This window comes from Rattus norvegicus, chromosome 2 (assembly GCF_036323735.1).
Source record: "Rattus norvegicus strain BN/NHsdMcwi chromosome 2, GRCr8, whole genome shotgun sequence".
Classification (NCBI taxonomy): domain Eukaryota; kingdom Metazoa; phylum Chordata; class Mammalia; order Rodentia; family Muridae; genus Rattus; species Rattus norvegicus.
The window spans coordinates 131044177-131058207 of record NC_086020.1 but is presented as its reverse complement, the minus strand read 5'-3'; the positions used below and the strand labels follow the sequence as shown (position 1 = coordinate 131058207).

The window sequence follows — 14031 nt, the reverse complement described above, 5'->3', positions numbered from 1 at the left end:
TGTGTGTGTGTGTGTGTGTGTGTGTGTGCGCGCACGCGCGCATGTATAAGTTTACATGTGTTCTAGTGTGAATCGCTGTGGAGGATGTAAAATGTCTTGCTCTTTTTATTTCTTCTTTATTTTCTTGGAGTTCAGTTGGCAGCCAGGAAGCCCAGTGATTCTCCTGACTCTACTCTGCTAAGTCTGGGGCTTACTAAGGGATATGACAATACCCAAATTTTTACATGATTGCTAATGATTTAAAGCAAGTCTGCATGCTCACAGAACAGGTGCTCTTATGTAATGAGGCAAGTTCCCAGCACCCTCAAGTAGCTTCCTTTTGATAATATTGTCACATCTATCTCTCTTTTGTTAGAGAATGTGTTTTCTGAGAGTGACAAATACAGAATCATGCCACCCATGGCATATTTTTTAGTCTGTGCCTTGGTAAAGATCTTTTCCCAATCTGTTGGTTGCCGTTTTGTCCTAACCACAGTGTCCTTTGCTTTACAGAAGCTTTGCAGTTTTATGAGATCCCATTTGGCAATTCTTGATCTTAGAGCATAAGCCATTGGTGTTTTGTTCAAGAATTTTTCTCCAGTGCCCATGTGTTTGAGATGCTTCCCCACTTTTTCTCCTATTAGTTTGGGTGTGTCTGGTTTGATGTGGAGGTCCTTGATCCACTTGGACTTAAGCTTTGTACAGGGTGATAAGCATGGATCAATTTGCATTCTTCTACATGCTGACCTCCAGTTGAACCAGCACCATTTGCTGAAAATGCTATCTTTTTTCCATTGGAAGGTTTTGGCTCCTTTGTTGAAAATCAAGTGACCATAGGTGTGTGAGTTCATTTCTGAGTCTTCAACTCTATTCTACTGGTCTATCTGTCTGTCTCTGTACCAATACCATGCAGTTTTTATCACTATTGTTCTGAAATACCCCTTGAGTTAAGGGATAGCGATTCACCTGGAAGTCTTTTTATTGTTGAGGATAGTTTTAGCTATCCTGGGTTTTTTTTCTTATTCCAGATGAATTTGCAAATTGTTCTGTCTAACTCTATGAAGAATTGGGTTAGAATTTTGATGGGGATTGCATTGAATCTGTAGATCACTTTTGGTAAAATGGCCATCTTTACTATATTAATCCTGCCAATCCATGAGCATGGGAGATCTTTCCATCTTCTGAGATCTTCTTCAATTTCTTTCTTAAGAGGCTTGAAGTTCTTATCATACAGATCTTTCACTTGCTTGGTTAAAGTCACACCAAGGTATTTTATATTATTTGGGACTATTATGAAGGGTGTCATTTCCCTAATTTCTTTCTCGGCTTGTTTCTCTTTTGTGTAGAGGAAGGCTACTGATTTATTTGAGTTAATTTTTTACCCAGCCACTCTCCTGAAGGTGTTCATCAGGATTAGTAGTTCTCTGTTGGAACTTTTGGCATCACTGAAGTATACAATCATATTGTCTGCAAATAGTGATATGTTGACTTCTTCCTTTCCAACCTGTATCCCTTTGATCTCCTTTTATTGTCTGATTGCTCTGGCTAGGACTTCGAGAACTATAATGAATAAGTAGGGAGAGAGTGGGCAGCAAGGCAACTCTTCTAAGGACACCATTTAATTGGGTCTGGCTTAAACGGTCAGAGTTCAGTCTACTATCATCAAGGCAAGAGCATAGCAGTATGAGGCATGCATGGTGAAGGAGAAGCTGAGAATTCAACATCTTCATCTGAAGGCTGCTAGTGAAAGAATGACATCCAAGTAACTAGGATAAGGGTATAAAGCCCATTTCTTCCGTGACACATGTATTCCAACAAGGCCACACTTCCTCATAGTGCCACTCTCTGAGTCAAGCATATATGGGCTTCTACAGACAATTGAATGGTTTCAGTGTCAAACACTTCTTCCTGGAAGACAGCAAATGTTTTAAAATTTTCTGGGTCCTAATGTTATACATTTCCAAACACCTGCGCAGTTGATTGATAATCATTTTTCGCATTCATTTTGTTCTAACTACAGTCAGCAGTAGGTTGAGTACCACATTTCTTAGAATTTCAATTATTTCCTTTCACTCAAATTTGGTCCAGAAAGATCACTTGGAATCTGGCTGTGTAGTAACTTGCAGTTACTGTATCAACAACTGCCATTCCAGGTATGCTTCTGCCCTTGGGGTGTCTAGGCCCTATTGCACACCAGCCAGGCTGGAGTAAATGAGGTGGAGCTTGCCTGGTGGGCTCCAGAAGACCTTGATCAATGAGTGCACGGAGAAATAGCCTTCTCTGAGACAATTTTAGCTCACCTTTTTTTGGGGTAACAAGAGTTATATAAACCATGGGCTAGGGGTAAGGGTTTTGGGATTGAGTATACACTATGACTGTGGCTGAGTCGCTGGGAATGCTTTATTTGCAAGAAGAGGAACTCCAGGTATTTATGGCCATGCTCTTACAGGGTGTAGGGGGAGAGGATGTTAAACCTATAATTTGGCCATCAGGTTACATGACTATCCCAAGGGTAGCAGAGGTGAGGGTTATAAAGGTTATGGGTGCTACTAAGCCATGCAGGCCCAGAACAAGGAGGGAACAGTCCTAATTCCTGCTGGTCCAAAGACAAGGTTTTCAAAGTTTGAAAACATCTTGAGATGTATGGCTTTCCTGCCCCATGAACATCTAATAGAAAAATCGGCTGACATGCTTAGTAACAATATCTATAATCTCAGATGCTATTTTTCCTATGTTTGTGGTGTGTATTTGTTAAATCTATACAGTAAAAATTAAGATATCCCACCCAAATCTTGGAAAAGAAAATGTTCACTTATATGTTTAAAATCAAACTCAAAGAACTTTTTAATTGCACCGAAACTCTCTAGGTATTGAAATATTAGTCTTAACTATTGATAATATTGGTCAGATTGTACCCACACATATACAACAGGTAAATATCTAACCAGTAAGGTGAAAATATATAAATTGTCTACATTAAATATAATACCTGGTACAGGAGAGAATGCTCAGAGATTTGAATATACATGATGCACTCAAAGACTGGTGAAGTTTAGTTCCCAGGACCCACTTTGTGTTTCACCACCATATGTGTTTTACCTGGAATTAGGTGTTTATATCACATATATTCCTTCCTTATAGTCTTTGTGCATACCCAGCATATATGTGGGATACACATAGACCTCTACGCAAAATGTTCATATACCTAAAACAAAAATAAGTCTTAAAAATAGTATTGTATTTAAAATGCTCTGGTAGAGACTCGCAGGAGACAGCTATATCTGGCTCCTGTCAGCATGCACTTCTCGGCATCAACAATGTTGTCTGGGTTTGTTGACTGTATGTGTATGGGCTTAATCCCCTAGTAGGGCAGGGGAGGAGTTAGAGAAAGGATTAAAGGAGCTGAAGGGTTTACAACCCCATAAGAACAACAATGCCAACCAACCAGAGCTCCCAGGGATTAAACCATTACCCAAAGACTATACATGGACTGATCCATTGCTCCAGCTGCATATGTAGCAGAGAATGACCTTGTTGGGCACCAATGGAAGGAGAAGCCCTTGGCCATGACAAGGCTGAACCCCAAGAATAAGGGAATGTCAGGGCAGGGAGGAGGAAAGGGTGAGTGGATAGATGGGGGAACACCCTCATAGAAGGGGGAGGGGTTGGGATGGGGATTTATGGATGGGAAACTCAGAAAAGAAATGTAATGTGAGAAAGGTAAAAGAAATATAAATAAAAAAAATACAATAAAAAATAGTATTGTAATAAGTTCAGAGCTGCCATAGATCAGTAAACATATGGGATTCAAAGAAACACAGTGTTTGTTTAAATTCTTCTTAAATCCCTAGAGATAATTAATTTATACATAAATAGTGAATTAAATCACATTTTTATTCTGCTTAATGAAATGGAAGTTCCATATATACATATGTGTGCATATATATATGTATGTATGTATGTATGTATGTATGAATACATATAATGGATGCATAATTTTGTGCACAAGGCATTAGTGTTAAACACTCACTGAAGTTTTGTATTTTGACCCTTCATATGAACAAAGTAGGTGTTAGTTATGTTATTTAGATTGGCATAAATAATTTAAATTCAGGACAAAATTAAGTCCGAGGAGAAGGGAAAATATTACTAAGATACTCAAAGAAGAGATATAAATCAGATTCCTTTCTTAAGGTTGTTTACATGAACTTTGGAATCAGGAAATACAGCAATCTTGTATATTCTGGTTTCAGAAAACATTGCAAAATCATCAGTTACAATGAAGAGAAAAGTATCTAAATGAATTGCTTCCTTGAGTAAAAATGTGGTTGCTTCCAAGGTTGAACAGAGTTTGGATTTGAAATTTTTATACCAATTGCCATTTCAATGACCTTTTAAGAACTCAGAATGTACTTATCAAAAATTCTATTTTTTAATTTTTTATTATATATTTCTTTACTTACATTTTTAGCTTCATCAATCTTATCTAGTTTTGGTGGATATATACATACATATATGTATATATGCCACAGGTGTGTCAGTGTCAGGCTGTGAATGGCCATTCCTTGAGGCACTGCTCAGAACTTTGCTTCCATATCCACTCCTATGAATATTTTTCACCATTTTAAGAAGGAGTGGGAACATCTACACTTAGGTCATCCTTCTTCTTGAGCTTCCTGTGGTCTGTGGATTGCATTTGGGTAATTTGAGCTTTTTGGCTAATATCCACTTATCAATGAGTGCATACCAAGTGTGTTTTTCTGTGATTGAGTAACCTCACTCAGGATGATATTTTCTAGTTCCATCCATTTGCCTATGAATTTCATGAAGTCATTGTTTTCGAGATCCGAGTAGTATTCCATTGTGTAGATGTACCAATTTTTTGAATCAATTCCTCTGTTGAAGGACATCTGGGTTCTTTCCAGATTCTGGCTATTATAAGAAGGGTGCTATGAACATAGTAGAGCATATGTCTTTGTTGTATGTTTGAGCATTTTTGGTGTATATGCCCAATAGAGATATAGCTGGATCCTCAGGTAGTGCAATGTCCAATTTTCTGAGGAACGTCCAGACTGATTTCCAGTGTGGTTATACCAGTTTGCAGTCTCAACAACAATGGAAGAGTGTTCCTCTTTCTCCACTTTCTCATCAGTATCTTCTGTCACCTGAGATTTTTATCTTAGCCATTCTGACTGGTATGAGGTGGAATCTCAGGGTTGTTTTGATTTGTATTTCACTGATGACTAACGATTTTGAACATGTCTTTAGGTGCTTTTTGGCCATTCGATAATCCTCAGCTGAGAATGTTTTGTTTAGCTCTGCACCCCATTTTTAATAGGGTGATTTGGGTCTCTGGAGTCTAACTTCTTGAGTTCTTTTTATATTTTGGATATTAGCCCTCTATCAGATGTAGGCTTGGTAGGATCTTTTCCAAACCTGTTGGTTGCCCTTTTGTCCTAATGACAGAATCTTTTGCTTTACAAAAGCTTTGCAGTTTTATGAGGTCTCATTTGTCAATTCTTGATCTTAGAGCATAAGCCATTGGTGTTTTGTTCAGGAAATTTTCTCCAGTGCCCATGTGTTTGAGACTCTTCCCCACTTTTTCTTCTATTAGTTTGAGTGTATCTGGTTTGATGTGGAGGTCCTGGATCCACTTGAACTTAAGCTTTGTACATGGTGATAAGAATGGATCAACTTGCATTCTTCTACATGCTGACCTCCACTTGAACCAGCACTAGTTGTTGAGAATGCTATCTTTCTTCCATTGGATGATTTTAGTTCCTTTGTCAAATATCAAGTGGTGATAGGAATGTGGGTTCATTTCTTGGTCTTCAATTCTGTTCCACTGATCTACCTGCCTGTCTCTGTACCAATACCATACAGTTTTTATCACTATTGCTCTAATACTGCTTAAAGTCAGGGATGGTCATTACCCCAGAAGTTCTTTTATTGTTGAGTATAGTTTTCGCTATCCTGGGATTTTTGTTATTCCAAATGAATTTGCCAATTTCTCTTTCTATCTCTATAAATAATTGAGTAGGAATTTGGACGGGGATTGCATTGAATCTGTAGATTGCTTTTGGTAAAATGGCCATCTTTACTATATTAATCCTGCCAATCCATGAGCATGTAAGATCTTTCCATCTTCTGAGATCTTCCTCATTTTCTTTCTTCAAAGGCTTGAAGTTCTTATCATACAGATCTTTCACTTGTTTGGTTAAAGTCACACTGAGGTATATTATTTGGGACTATTATGAAGGGTGTCATTTCCCTAACTTCTTTTTCAGCCTGATTATCTTTTGTGTAAATGTAGGCTACTGATTTTTTTTTTTTTGAGTTAATTTTATGCCCAGCCACTTTACTGAAGTTGAATATCAGGCTTATTGGTTCTCTGGTGGAACTTTTGGTATCACCTAAATATACTATCATATCTCCAAATAGCGATATTTTGATTTTTCCCTTCCAATTTGTATCCATTTGCCCCCCTTTCTTTTTCTGATTGCTCTGGCTAGGACTTTGAGAACCATATTGAATAAGTAGGGAGAGAGTGGGCAGCCTTGTCCAGTCCCTGATTTTAGTGGGATTGTTTCAACTTTCTCTCCATTTAGTTTAATGTTAGCTACTGGTTTGCCGTATATGGCTTTTACTATGTATAGGTATGGGCCTTAAATTCCTGTTCTTTACAGGACTTTTATTATGAAGGGGTGTTGAATTTTGTCAAATGCTTTCTCAGCATCTAACGAAATGATCATGTGGTTTTTATCTTTGTGTGTGTTTATATAGTGGATTCCACTGATGGTTTTGTTTACATTGAACCATCCCTGAAAACCTCGGATGAAACCTACTAGATTACGATGGATGATTGTTTTGATGTGTTCTTGGATTCAGTTTGTAAGAAATTTATTGAGTGTTTTTACGTCGAATTTCATAAGGGAAATTGGTCTGAAGTTCTCTCTCTTTGTTGGGTCTTTGTGTGGTTTAGGTATAAGAGTAATTATGGCTTCATGGAAAATTTGGACAGTATTGGTATGAGGTCTTCTATGAAGGTCTGATAGAATTCTGCACTAAACCCATCTGGTCCTGGGCTTTTTTGGGTGTGAGACTTTTAATGACTTCTTCTATTTCTTTAGTAGTTATGGGGTTGTTAAAATCATTTATCTGTTACTGATTTAACTTTGGTACCTGGTATTCGTCTAGGAAATTGTCCTTTTCTTCAAGATTTTCAAGTGTAGTTGAATATAGGCTTTTGTAATAAGATCTGATGATTTTTTTGAATTTCCTCTTATTGTCTTGTTATGTCTCCCTTTTCATTTCTGATTTTGTTAATTTGGGCATGCTCTTTGTGTCATTTGGTTAGTCTGGCTAAGGGTTTATCTATCTTGTTGATTTGCTCAGAGAACCAGCTTTGGTTCTGTGGATTCTTTGTTTAGTCCTTCTTGTTTCTACTTGTTTGATTTCACCCCTGAGTTTATTTCCTGCCTTCTACTCCTCTTGCATATATTGGCTTTTGTTTTAGAGCTTTTAGTTTTGTTGTCAAGCTGCTGACAAATGCTCTCTCCTGTTTCTTTCTGCAGGCATTCGGAGCTATGAGTTTTCCTCTTAGCTCAGCTTTCATTGTGTCCCATAAGTTTGAATATGTTGTACCTTCATTTTTATTAAATTCTAAGAAGTCTTTAATATCTTTCTTCATTACTTCCTTGACCAAGTTATCATTGAGTAGATCATTGTTCAACTTCCATGTATATGTGGGTATTCTTTCCTTATTGTTGTTATTGAAGACCAGCCTTAGTCCGTGGTGGTCTGATAGGATGCAAGGTATCATTTCTAACTTTCTGTATCTGTTGAAGCCTATTTTGTGACCGATTATATGGTCAATTTTGGAGAAGGTTCCATGAGGTGATGAGAAGAAGGTATAACCTTTTGTTTTAGGGTAGAATGTTCTCTAAATATATGTTAAGTCCATTTGGTTCGTAACTTCTGTTTATCTCTCAATGTCTCCATTTAATTTCTCTTTCCATGATCTGTATATTGATGAGATTAGGGTGTTGAAATCTTCTACTATTTTTTGTGAGGTCCAATGTATGCTTTGAGCTTTAGTTTCTTTTATGTTTGTAGGTGCCCTTGTGTTTGGAGCATAGATATTTAAGATTGAGAGTTCATCTTGGTGGATTTTTCCTTTGATGATTATGAAGTGTCCTTCCTTATCTTTTTTGATGACTCTTGTTTGAAAGTCAATATTAGTTTATATTAGAATGGCAATTCTAGCTTTTCTTCAGGACATTTGCTTGGAAAGTGGTTTACCAGTCTTTTATTCTGAGATATCTTTTGTCTTTTTCTCTGACATGTGTTTCCTGTAGGCAGCAAAATGCCTGTTCATCTTTATGCATCCAGTCTGTTAATCTGTCTTTTTATTGGGGAATTGAGTGCATTGATTTTGAGAGATATTAAGAAATAGTGATTGTTGCTTCCTGTTATTTTCATACTTGGAGGTGGGATAATATTTGTGTGCTTCTTTTCTTTTGGTTTTGTTGCAAGGAGACTACTTTCTTGCTTTTTCTGGTTATAGTTTACCTCCTTGTGTTGAGCTTTGCCATTTATTATCCTTTGTAGAGCTGGATTTGTAGAAAGGCATTGCGTAAATTTGAATTTTTCATGGAATATTTTCATTTCTTCCTCAATGTTAATTGATAGTTTTGCTGGATATTTGTGTTCTTTTTTTTTTTCTGGGTGAAACATGAGCTCCAATCTTTATTAATAGAGAAAGAAATAGCTTCTACCCTTTTAATGCTAAATGAATTAAACCCGTTTGTAAGAGAAAAGACTTGTTCCTTTTAATAAGACTAAGCCTGCGTTGCTATTGAGAAATGACCTGTTCTGTCCCATGGTAAGGAGAAACCTGGCTGCTTCTTCTGCTCTCTCCAGCTTCTTCTTTTATCCTCTTTTCCTCTGCATTCTGCACATTGCTCTCTTATGTTACCTATAGTCTCTAAGTTATTCCTCTCTGCATTTCTTCTCAGCCCAGATCTTTTTATTTTTTTTATTTTTTTTATTAACTTGAGTGTTTCTTATTTACATTTCGAGTGTTATTTCCTTTCCCGGTTTCGAGGCAAACATCCCCCCTCCCCTTCTTTATGGGTGTTCCCCTCCCCACCCTCCCCCTATTGCCGCCCTCCCCCCAACAATCACGTTCACTGGGGGTTCAGTCTTAGCAGGACCAAGGGCTTCCCATTCCACTGGTGATCTTACTAGGATATTCATTGCTACTTATGAGGTCAGAGTCCAGGGTCAGTCCATGTATAGTCCTTAAGTAGTGGCTGGTAGCTCTGGTTGCTTGGCATTGTTGTTCATAAGGGGTCTCGAGCCCCTTCGAGCTCTTCCCGTTCTTTCTCTGATTCCTTCAACGGGGGTCCTATTCTCAGTTCAGTGGTTTGCTGCTGGCATTCGCCTCTGTATTTGATATATTCTGGCTGTGTCTCTCAGGAGAGATCTACATCCGGCTCCTGTCGGCCTGCACTTCTTTGCTTCATCCATCTTGTCTAATTGGATAGCTGTATATGTATGGGCCACATGTGGGGCAGGCTCTGAATGGGTGTTCCTTCAGTCTCTGTTTTAATCTTTGCCTCTCTCTTCCCTGCCAAGGGTATTCTTGTTCCCCTTTTAAAGAAGGAGTGAAGCATTCACATTTTGATCATCCGTCTTGAGTTTCATTTGTTCTAGGCATCTAGGGTAATTCAAGCATTTGGGCTAATAGCCACTTATCAATGAGTGCATACCATGTGTGTTTTTCTGTGATTGGGTTACCTCACTCAGGATGATATTTTCCAGTTCCAACCATTTGCCTACGAATTTCATAAAGTCATTGTTTTTGATAGCTGAGTAATATTCCATTGTGTAGATGTACCACATTTTTTGTTCTTTATGGTCTGTATGATGTCTGTCCATGATCTCCTGGCTTTCATAGTCTCTGGGGAGAAGTCTGGTGTAATTCTGATAGGTCTGCCTTTATATATCATTTGACGTTTTTCTCTTCTTTTAATATTCTTTCTTTGTTTTGTGCATTTGGTATTTTGACTATTATATGATGGGAGAAATTTCTTTTCTGGTCCAATCTATTTCGAGTTCTGTAGGCTTCTTGTACGTTTATGGGCATCTCTTTCTTTACCTTAGGGTAATTTTCTTCTATGTTTATGTTGAAGATATTTACTGACCCTTTAAGTTGGGAGTCTTCACTCTCTTCTATACCTATTGTCCTTAGGTTTGATCTTCTCATTATGTCCTGGAATTTCTGGATGCTGTAGGCTAGGAATTTTTTTCCGTTTTACATTATCTTTGACACTCGTGTTGCTGTTTTTCTATGATATATTCTGCTCCTGAGATTCTCTCTTCTATCTCTTGTATTCTGTTGGTGATGGTTGAATCTATAACTCCTGATCTCTTCCCTAGGTTTTCTATTCCCAGGGTTGTCTCCCTTTGTGCTTTATTTATTGTTTCTCTTTCCATTTTTAACTCCTGGATGGTTTTGTTCATTACCTTCTCCTGTTTGTTTTTTTTTTCCCAGTAGTTCTTCAATGCATTTTTGTGTTTCCTCTCTAAGGGCTTCTACTTGTTTACTTGTGTTGTCCTGTATTTCCTTAAGGTAGTTATTTATGAACTTTTTATTTGGTGTGGTGCCAATTTAAATAGTTTCATTATTCCACATTACTTATTTTGGGTTCCTGTGGAACAATGCTATACTCTCTACTTAGACTGATTGTATTCAGTTCTTCAGTGATGGGGCCTGAAGAAGCACCACCAGATGGAGGAAATCCTCCACCAGGGAAGCCACCAGGCATTCTTCCAGGCATGCCACCAACACTCTGGTATAGCTTGGTAATGATAGGGTTGCAGACCCTCTCCAGTTCTTTCTCCTGATGCTCAAATTCTTCCTTCTCTGCAGTCTAGTTCTCATCTAGCCAGCTGATGATTTCATTGTACTTGTCAAGAATCTTCTGTTTGTCTTCATCATTGATCTTGCCTTGAAGTTTCTCATCTTCAACAGTTCCTTTCGTGTTGAAAGCATAAGACTCCAGAAAGTTCTTAGAGGAAACCTTATCTCTCTGCTTCTCATCCTCAGCTTTGTACTTCCCAGCTTGTTGCACTTAATATCCTCCTTACTCAAGCAGCCCTTGTCATCGGTGATAGTGATCTTGTTCTCCTTTCCTGTGCTCTTATCTACAGCAGAAACATTGAGGATGCCATTGACATCAATGTCTAAAGTAACCTCAATCTGAGGAACCCCACAGGGTGCTGGAGGTGTGCTTTTGAGCTCAAATTTCCCAAGCAGGTTGTTGTCCTTGGTCATGGCACTTTCACATTCATACACCTGGATGAGTATACCTGGCTGGTTGTCAGAGTAGGTGGTGAAAGTTTGGGTCTGCCTGGTGGGAATGGTGGTATTGCGCTTGATGAGGACAGTCATGACTCCATCAGCAGTTTCAATCCCAAGGAAAAGAGGAGTGACATCCAAGAGCAGCAAATCCTGAACATTTTCAGACTTGTCTCCAGATAGAATGGCTGCCTGGACAACTGCACCATAGGCAACAGTTTCATTGGGGTTAATGCTCTTAGTCAGTTCTTTTCCATTGAAGAAGTCTTGCAGAAGTTTCTGGATCTTGGGGATTCTGGTAGAACCACCCACCAGGACAATATCACGGAACTGTGACTTGTCTAGTTTGGCATCTCGAAGGGCCTTCTCTACAGGGTCCAATGTGCCACGAAACAGGTCAGCATTCAACTCCTCAAATCAAGCACGGGTAATGGAGGTATAGAAGTCAATTCCCTCATAGAGAGAATTAATCTCAATACGGGCCTTGGTGCTGGAGGAGAGGGTGCACCTGACTCGCTCACAGGCAGTGACGCCTGACAGCTCTCTTGTTCTCACTTTTGTTTTTGCTTAAACTCAGCAATGAAATGATTGACCATTCAGTTGTCAAAGTCAACTCTACCCAAGTGGGTGTCTCCGGCTGTTGATTTGACTTCAAAAATCCATCCTTGATAATGATAAAAGTGCCACCTCCCAAGTCAAAAACCAGCACATTCCTTTCAGCTCTGACCTTCTTATCAAAGCCATAGGCAATAGCAGCAGTAGTTGGCTCCTTGATAATTCGAAGTACATTGAGGCCAGCAATAGTTCCAGCATCTTTTGTTGCCTACCACTGAGAGTCACTGAAGTAAGCTGGCACTGTGACCACTGCATTTTTAACAATCTTTCCAAGGAAAGCTTCTACAATTTCCTTCATCTTTGTCAGAACCATTGAGGACACTTCCTCTGGGTAGAGAATTTTCGTCTCCCTTTTGTAGTTGACTTGGGCTTTGGGCCTGCCTGCGTCATTCACCACCTTGAAGAGCCAGTGCTTCATGTGAGACTGAACAACCGCATCATTGAACCTACATCTGATCAGACGTTTGACATAAAAAACTGTGTTGGTGGAGTTCATTGCAACCTGATTCTTGGCCGCATTCCCAATTAATCATTCTGTGTCAGTGAAAGCAACATAGCTCGGTGTGGTGAAGTTACCCTGGTCATTGGCAATTATTTCCACCTTTCCATGCTGGAAGAAACTCACACAGGAGTAGGTGGTGCCAAGATCAATGCCCATACGAGTCCCTTAGACATGGTTGCTTTCGTGTAGGCCCAGCTCTGCTGACAAGGAGACCACACAGAGACCCCGGGAGCTGGCTCCGCATTCAATGATCTATTTATAACCTTCTTAAAGTCCTCCATCATCATGATAAAATGTGATTTTAAATCTAGATCTTGCATTTCTGGTGTGTTTGGATATCCACTGTATGCTTTGGTGGGAGAACTGGGATCTGGTGATGCCAAGTAGTCTTGGTTTCTGTTGCTTGGGTTCCTGCACTTGCCTCTTGCCATCAAGTGGTCTCTGTTATTAGCTTGTCTTGCTGTTTCTGATGGTGGCTTGACCTTCCTGGGTGCCCGTGTGTCAGCACTCCTGTAGACCTGTTTTCCTGTTTTCTTTCAGCCAATTATGGGGATAGAATGTTCTGCTCTCAGGCATGTAGTCTCTCCTGGTGGCTGGCTTTCAGCTCTCCACGAGGGCAGGAACCAGAAGGGTCCTGCCCCTACTGTTCCTAGGTCCCTGTGCACAGGGGTGCACAAATGGAGCTAGGCATTTTCCCCTTGAGTCAGAAATGTGAGCAGAGTAGTCTCTGAGTCCTCAAGAGTGTGTGCACCTCTGATGGTCTAGCTCTTCCCCCCAAGGGTTTTGGGTCCAGAGAGCTCTTTGACTGGTTCAGTTCTCATCTGGGTGCGGTTCTCTACCATGAGGCTCTGGCAGCTGACTGCTCGCATATTCCTGTGTCTAGAGGCACTATGCAGTTTCCTCTTTGGCCAAGGATGTGGGCAAAGGTGGGCAGAAGTGGCAATCTGTCCTGCCCTGCAGTTTTAGTATTGCCCGCACCTCAGTGTGTTCAGCTCTCTCTCCCGTGGCATTTGGGATCAGGGAACTCTGGACCTGGATTAGAGAAGTTCAGGCCACAGCCAGAAACCAAAATTGCCCGGTCCCATAGGACATCTGCCTTTTTGTGTCCTAAGTCGACAAGGTAGGTAGGTCACTTTGAGCAAAATAGTTGGTCTTACCTCTGCTCTCAGGCATGTAATCGCTCCTGGACACTGGCTGTCAGCTCTCCGTGAGGGCGGCAACCTGCTAGTGTTTTTAACCCATGACTAGTCTCCATAGCTGTATAGCTCTAAAGCTGTGCTGTGTATGTATTACGTCTTCTTCCACCTTTTCCAGGCAATCAATTTCTTCTAATTTTTTAGTTGTAGGAAAAGTTTCTTTATGTAGCAAAGGAAACAAGTTATAGAGCAGCGAAAGACAATTCAGTTGGAAAAAAACCATTCCAAAACAAAGTATATAAAGAACATAAAACTTGGTCTAGGAACTTTAAGTAACATGATATGAGAATAGGAAGTGAACTTCCAGAAATGATTTTAAAGAAAGGGACACAACCATGGCCAGTGGTGATTAGAATCACTACACTGGTGGATAT

At 39.7% G+C, this 14031-nt stretch overlaps 1 pseudogene; it reads right to left on the bottom strand.

The window, feature by feature from the left end:
- Positions 1 to 10927: 10927 nt before the first annotated feature.
- Positions 10928 to 12470, bottom strand: Hspa8-ps18 (heat shock protein family A (Hsp70) member 8, pseudogene 18; annotated as a pseudogene).
- Positions 12471 to 14031: the final 1561 nt, after the last annotated feature.